Source organism: Chiloscyllium plagiosum, chromosome 1 (genome assembly GCF_004010195.1).
Source record: "Chiloscyllium plagiosum isolate BGI_BamShark_2017 chromosome 1, ASM401019v2, whole genome shotgun sequence".
Classification (NCBI taxonomy): Eukaryota; Metazoa; Chordata; class Chondrichthyes; order Orectolobiformes; family Hemiscylliidae; genus Chiloscyllium; species Chiloscyllium plagiosum.
In genome coordinates, this window is record NC_057710.1 from 13,161,521 (window position 1) to 13,169,234 (window position 7,714).

The window sequence follows — 7,714 nt, forward strand, 5'->3', positions numbered from 1 at the left end:
TCTAGTGTACACAGTGATGGGTCACACTGCCATCCGTGTGCTCTTAGTAAGATTTCTCCCTCCCCCTTCACAGTGGTTAGCATTGCTGCCTCACTGCACTAAGGAGCCGAGTTCAATTCCACCCTCGGGTGACTATGTGTGGAGTTTGCACATTATCCCTGTGTCTGTGTGGATTTTCTTTGGTGCTCCAGTTTCCTCCCACAGTCCAAAGATGTGCAGATTGGATAGATTGGCTTTGCTAAGTTGTCATTACTGTCCAGGGGGCGTGTAGTGTAGGTGGATTAGCCATGGGAAATGTTGTGTTACAGCAATAGGACAGGGTGTGGATCTGGGTGGGGTGCTCTTTAGAGGGTTGGCGTGGACTCAATGGGCCGAATGGTTGGCTTCCACACTATAGGGCTTCTATGACTTTCATGATACTTGAGGCCATTAATTTAGGATATCTGGTTGGCATGGATGGGTTGGGCCGAAGGGTCTCTTGTCATGTTGCGCATCTTTATGATAAGAGTTGGGCGGTTATATTTCAGCTGTACAGGACCTTAGTTGGGCCACGTTTGAAGTATTGTGTGCAATCTGGTCTCTCTTTTGTTGGAAGGATGTCGTAAAACTTCAAAGGGTTCAGAAAAGATTTACAAGGATGTTGCCAGGGATGGAGGGATTGAGCTATAGGGAGAGGCTGAATAAGCTGGGGCTGTTTTCCCTGGAGCGTCGGAAGCTGAGGGGAGACCTTATAGAGGTTTACAAAATCATGAGGGGCATGGATAGGGTAAATAGACAAGGTCTTTTCCCTGTGTTGGGGGAATCCAGAACTAGAGGGCATAGGTTTTGGGTGAGAGGTGAAAGATATAAAAGGGACATAAGGGGCACCTTCTTCATGTAGAGGATGGTTTGTGTATGGAATGAGCTGTCAAAGGAAGTGGTGGAGGCTGGTACAATTACATCATTTTAAAAGCATCTGGATATATCCTGGTATGTGAAGAGGAAGGGTTTCAAGGGATATGAACCAACTGTTAGAATAATTTAAGAAATCTAGTTGACATGGACGGGTTGGACAAAAGGGTCTATTTTCATGCTGTACATCCCCATCACTCGAGGACTCTATTTAGTGGGAATATTGTGTATTCAGTTTCACACGGATATGTGAAAAGTTAATTGAATATCATGAATCTATAAGAGCCTTGATTATTAACAACAAAGATTTGACATGTTCAAATAAATTCCTGAAAATGGAGACTATTCAGCCCTTCAACCTACCCCACTATTCAATAAGATCATGGATGATTGAGTTGTTTTGAAATGGGAGACAAGTGGGAGAGACGAGAAATGGATGGAGTGGCAGGAGTGAGGTCACCACAGGGAGAGAAGCAGCAACAGAGAAGGAACCATCAAGAGGGGAATTCAAGATGGAAGCAGAGTTTAGGAGCGTCAGTGAGATGTTAGGTTTGAGAGGGAAGTGGAGTCATTGAGGGTCAGTGACATGGTGGGGACCTTAAGTGGGGGACAGTTTGATTCTAACTAATGCATGCTGGGAATCAATACCTGCTTTTCCCAGGGCCCTCCTTATGTTCTCCTCTATATTCCAGAGCAGGCCTTTTACCTTAACATCCTAGTCCAGGTCTGTTTCTAATGTAGGGATCAGGCAGCTAGGAGGATCTGTTCAAAGTCATCATTCTCTAACACTGGAAGTAAGATTCCAAGCATTTCCCATTTCAGGATGAGGAGAGGAATATTTGCAAACTCATCTCTGATTGGTGCTGAGTTCTCTGGTTTTCGTAATTTATATAAATGATGTAGATTTGAACAGCAAAGGGATGCTTAGTAAGTTTGATGAAACCAACATTGGAGATGAAGTGAAGACGTTTACCTTAGAGTACAGGATCGTGATTGGATAGGCCAATGTATGGAGAAATGTCAGATGGCGTTTCAGATAAACGTGAGGTGATGAATATTGGAAAGACAAATCTGAACAATATGTATGTATACTCAATGATAAGGTACTGCGGAGTGTTGCTAAACAAAGAGACATTGGAGTGAGGTTCACAGTTCCTTGAAAGTAGAATCACAGGTAGATACGATAGTGAAAAAGATGTTTGGTACTCTTGCCTTTATTGGTCAGTGCATCGAGTTTAAGACTGGGGAGGTCATGCTGCTGCTGTACAGAACATTGGTTAGACTACTTTGGAATTTTGTGTGCAATTCTGATCTCCTTGCTGTAAGAAAGATGTTATGAGGGGAGAGAGGTGACCTTATTGATGTTTCCAACATCATGAGATGCATGGATATGGAAAATAGGCGAGGTCTTTTCCCTGGGGTGTTGGAGTCCAAAACTGGAGGGTATAAGTTTAAGGTGAGAGGGGAAAGAGTTAGAAGGAACCTAAAATTCATATTTTTCACGCAGAGGTTGGAGCGTGTATAGAATGAGCTCCCAGAGGAAGTGGTGGAGGCTGGTACAATTACAACATTTCAAAGGCATCTGGATGGGAATATTATTAGGAGGCGATTAGAGGAATATGGGACTAGTTTAAATGAGGATGTCTGGTTGGCATGGGCGAGGTGGAGTGAAGGGTCTGATTCTGTGCTGTATGTTTCTATGTCTCTATCTGCTTCATTACCTGGTTCACTCTTCAATGGCTAACCCCAGCTGATGTCAGTGGGCTATGTGAACATCTCTTTAACCACAGTGGGCGTTCCCTCTTCACTTCCCTCTCACTCAGTCTTTGCAACGGCTCTTGTACCCACACAGATTGGTTTCTCTCCAATGTACAGGAAGGAGCAGGGACCACTCTCAATTCCACTGCAGTAACATCTGAAATCACAAGAGATTTCCCAGAAAGCATGTGCTTTCCCAAAACTTTTCAATGTCCCTAATCCAGATAGGAGAGGCTGCAACTGCTCATTTCTGATTTATGTCTGTCTGGAGTTCTTTAATTTTGTCAAAATGTGGTCTGTTTCAGAAGACGCTGTGCTTTTTTGTCAAGTGCCCATTGCATCTTCTTGGTCTTGCATTCTCTGTGCATAACTCACCATCTTGTTGCAATGTCTTTACTATCTGTTTCAGTTTATGGTGTGCCTTATTGTATATTTCTTGCTCCTGCTTTCATTAAAAGTATAATCTGTCACTCTTTCTGTATAACTTTGTAACTTTCCTCCGAGATTCCTTGTAATTTTTATTTAGTTGTAAGAAAGCAGCCAGGCTTGAGTGGAAATGTGCTGAAAATGTGTTGCTGGAAAGCACAGCAAGTCAGGCAGCATCTCAGGAGTGGAAATGTGACAGGTTACATTCGCTCCACATAAGTGCGAGCCCATGATTATCCATGACAACGGAGAATCTAACCACCAACTTTGACATTCAATAGCATTACCATCACTGAAATCTCCACTACCAACATCCTGGGAGTTACCATTGACCAGAAACACAACTCTACTCACCATTTATATGTGATTATAACTATAAGAAAAGCTCAAAGGCCAGGAATCTGCATCAATCAACTCACCCCCTGACTCCCCAAAGTCAGTCCACCATCTACAAGGCATATCTCAGGTGTGAGATAGAATACTCTCCACTTTCCTGGATGGGTGCAGCTCCAACAACACTCAAGGTGTCTGACACCATCCAGGACAAAACACTCACTGATACCACACCGACAAACATCCATTCCCTCCACCATCGAGGCTCAATAAAAGCAGGTTGTAAATTCAAATTTTTCTTTTAGATTTAGATTTTATTTTATTGTCATGTGTACTCAAGCACTGACATACAAGAGCAAAGTGAAAAGTGTATGATGTCATCATGCATGGTGCCACCTTAGGCGCCAAGGTATCTGGGCCCAAAAATCTGAGAGAAAAAGGAGTAAGAGAAATGAGAGTTAAATTATTAAGCATTATTCTATAGAATTACTCACACACTGAGCTGAGACACTGCCATGAGTCGCAAGGAGACCATGCAGCTTACCGCCGAGAAACCAGGCCGAGAGTCACTGAGAGACCAGGTCAAGAGTCAGCGAGAGATCAGGCTGAGCGCCACAGAGACCAGGCCAAGAGTCACCGGGTATGGAACGCTCTTCCTCAAATGGTGGTCAATGCTATTTCGATCGTTAAATTTAAATCTAATGAAAATGATTTTTTATTAAACAAAGTGTTGAGGGCTGTGTGCCCAAGGCAGGCTTATGGATTTAGGCCACAGATCCGCCATGACATTACTGAATGGCAGAGTAGGTTCGAAGGGCTGGATGGCCTCCTCCAGTTCCCATATTCCTATGAAATTGTCCAAGGCTCCTCAGTCAGCACCTTCTGGTGTGAAGTAACAGGTGGGAAATGGATTGAAACTGAAAGCTGAAGGAAATGTCAACAACACAATCTCCAATGTCTCCTTAGGTTATCAACTGAAACACATTTTACACAAGCATGCAGAAATGCCAGCATCCCGGTGAATCACATTCCCGAGGCAGTGATTCAGGTTTAAATTAAATAACATGGGGTTGGGTCCAGTTGCCTGATAAATCAATAATTCTAAGATAAGCGGGAAGGTAAGCTTGCAGGTTAATCAGAGGGTTGATTGCTACCAGAAAATAAAGCAAAAGTTTCAGAATGTGGGAATATTATATTGTACCAAGGAACCATCACAGTATGGGGAAAAGTGATAATTAAACTATGTAAAGACTTTGTTCCTTAATGCGCGACAGATTCAGAATGAGGTAGATGAATTGATGGTGCAAATCAAGGTCACAAGGACTTTAAACTAATTAGAGCAGAGGGAGTGCTCAGCAGATGCTATTAAAGTTTCCACAACAAGAACAGAGCTCCTGGAAAAGGTCACGTAATTTGTAATATCAGAGAAATTTTCAAGAGGGTTTATAGCCACGTAAAAGGTAAGGGAGACGCATGGGTAGACATGGCACTTTTGGGAAAGTCCTAGAATCCTTACAGTACAGAAAGTTGCAATCCAGCCTATCAGATCTACACAGATCCTTCAAAGAACGTCCCAGCCACACCCGGGCCTATCCCTATCACCTCGCTTCTCCCATGTCTAACCCACCTAAGCTGCACATTCCTGAACACTACTTGTAATTGAGCATGGCCATTTCACCTAACCTGCACATCTTTGGACAGTGACAAGAAACTAGACCACCCAGCGGAAACGCACATAGACGTGGGGAGAGTGTTCAAACTCCACACTGACAGTCACCCAAGGCTGGAATTGTACACAGTTCCCTGAAGCAGCGGTGTTAATCACTGAGCCACACCGCCTCTCAAATTATGCATTTGAAAGATTCTCCAGGTCTCTCTTCACCTGTACCAATCATTTGGATTTTCCTTCATAAATACGTTTCCTCCTCAGCCTCCAAATACCCCAACTCACAATTCAGTAACATTGGGACGACAGTCTCCATCTTCCCTCATCTCATCAATACCATTTGGATTGTTTTAAAATCAGTTTATGTATGGTTTTTTGTCATTGCCTCATCATGTAAACAATGTCGTCTTCTTTTCTTGCTCACATTTAATATTTTGCCGTGTGGGTTTCTGTTTCTGAGGAGAAAGTGAGGACTGCAGATGCTGGAGATCAGAGCTTAAAATGTGTTGCTGGAAAAGCACAGCAGGTCAGGCAGCATCCAAGGAGCAGGAGAATCTTCCTGAAGAAGGACTCGTGCCCGAAACGTCGATTCTCCTGCTCCTTGGATGCTGCCTGACATGCTGCGCTTCTGTTTCTGATGCCTGTTCTTCAGTGCATTTGCATCAGACTTTCCCAGATATTAGTTATGCCAGATGTCCCAATCAGTTTTGTACACTGACGTCGGTATCCCAAGATCATTCCTCACATTGTTGATTGTCAGGTGAACTTTTATGGAGCAAACGTTGAGAGAAAGGTGCAAGTCATCTACTTCAGGAAGCAGAGTGCAGGACATGCCCCTGTCTGTACCAATGATGCTGAGGTGGAGGAGGTGGAGTGAAGGGTCTGTTTCTGTGCTGTACGTTTCTATGTCTCTAACTGCTTCATTTCTTGGTTCACTCTTCAGTGGCTAACCCCAGCTGAAGTCAGTGGGCTATGTGAACATCTCTTTAACCACAGTGGGCGTTCCCTCCTCACTTCTCTCACTTCTCTCACCACCCAGACTGGTTTCTCTCCAATATATAGGGGAAGACGCAGGGACTGCTTTCAATTACCCTGCATCAGTAACATCTGAAATCACCAGAGATTTCCCAGAAAGCATGGGCGTTCCCAAAAAGTATTAATATTGTTTATCCAGATAGGAGAGGCTGATTAATAATTGCCTGGAGTTTTTAATTTTGTCAAAATATGGTCTGTTTCAGAAGATGCTGTACTATTTTGTCAAGCCAATTCTCTCACGGCCCATTGCATCCTGTAGATCTCCCCTAGATCTGGCATTCTCTGCTCATAACTTACCGTCTTGTTGCAATGTCTTTACTATCTGTTTCAGTTTATGGTGTGTCTTATTGTATATTTCTTGCTCCTGCTTTAATTGAACGGATAATAGAACATAGAACATAGAACAGTACAGCACAGAACAGGCCCTTCAGCCCACGATGTTGTGCCGACAACTGATTCTCATCTCATGTATGCACCTTTAAATTTCTGTGACCATATGCATGTCCAGGAGTCTCTTAAATGTCCTCAGTGACCTTGCTTCCACAACTGTTGCTGGCAACGCATTCCATGCTCTCACAACTCTCTGTGTAAAGAACCCGCCTCTGACATCCCCTCTATACTTTCCTACAACCAGCTTAAAACTATGACCCCTCGTGTTAGTCATTTCTGCCCTGGGAAATAGTCTCTGGCTATCAACTCTATCTATGCCTCTCATTACCTTGGATACCTCAATTAGGTCCCCTCTCCTCCTCCTTTTCTCCGATGAAAGAAGTCCGAGCTCAGTCAACCTCTCCTTATAAGATAAGCCCTCCAGTCCAGGCAGCATCCTGGTAAACCTCCTCTGAACCCGCTCCAAAACATCCACATCTTTCCTATAATAGGGCGACCAGAACTGGACGCAGTATTCCAAGTGCGGTCTAACCAAAGTTTTATAGAGCTGCAACAAGATTTCACGACTCTTAAACTCAATGCCCCTGTTAATGAAAGCCAAAACACCATATGCTTTCTTAACAACCCTGTCCACTTGGGTAGCTATTTTTAGGGATCTATGTACCTGCAGCACAAGATACCTCTGTTCCTCCACACCGCCAAGAATCCTATCCTTAATCCTGTACTCAGCTTTCAAATTCGGCCTTCCAAAATGCATCACCTCGCAGTTATCCAGGTTGAACTCCATCTGCCACCTCTCAGCCCATCTCTGCATCCTGTCAAATCCCGCTGCAGCCTACAACAGCCCTCTATACTGTCAACGACACCTCCAACCTTTGTGTCATCTACAAACTTGCTGACCCATCCTTCAATCCCCTCATCCAAGTCATTAATAAAAATTACAAACAGTAGAGGCCCAAGGACAGAGCCCTGTGGAACACCACTCACCACAGACTTCCAGGCAGAATATTTTCCTTCTACTACCACTCGCTGTCTTCTGTTGGCCAGCCAATTCTGTATCCAGACAGCTAAGTCCCTTAATAATCTGTCACTCTTTCTGTGTAACTTTGTAACTTTCCTCCAAGATTCCTTGTAATTTTTATTTAGTTGTAAGAAAGCAGCCATGCTTGAGTGGAAATGTGACAGGTTACATTCACTCCACATAAGTGTGAGCCC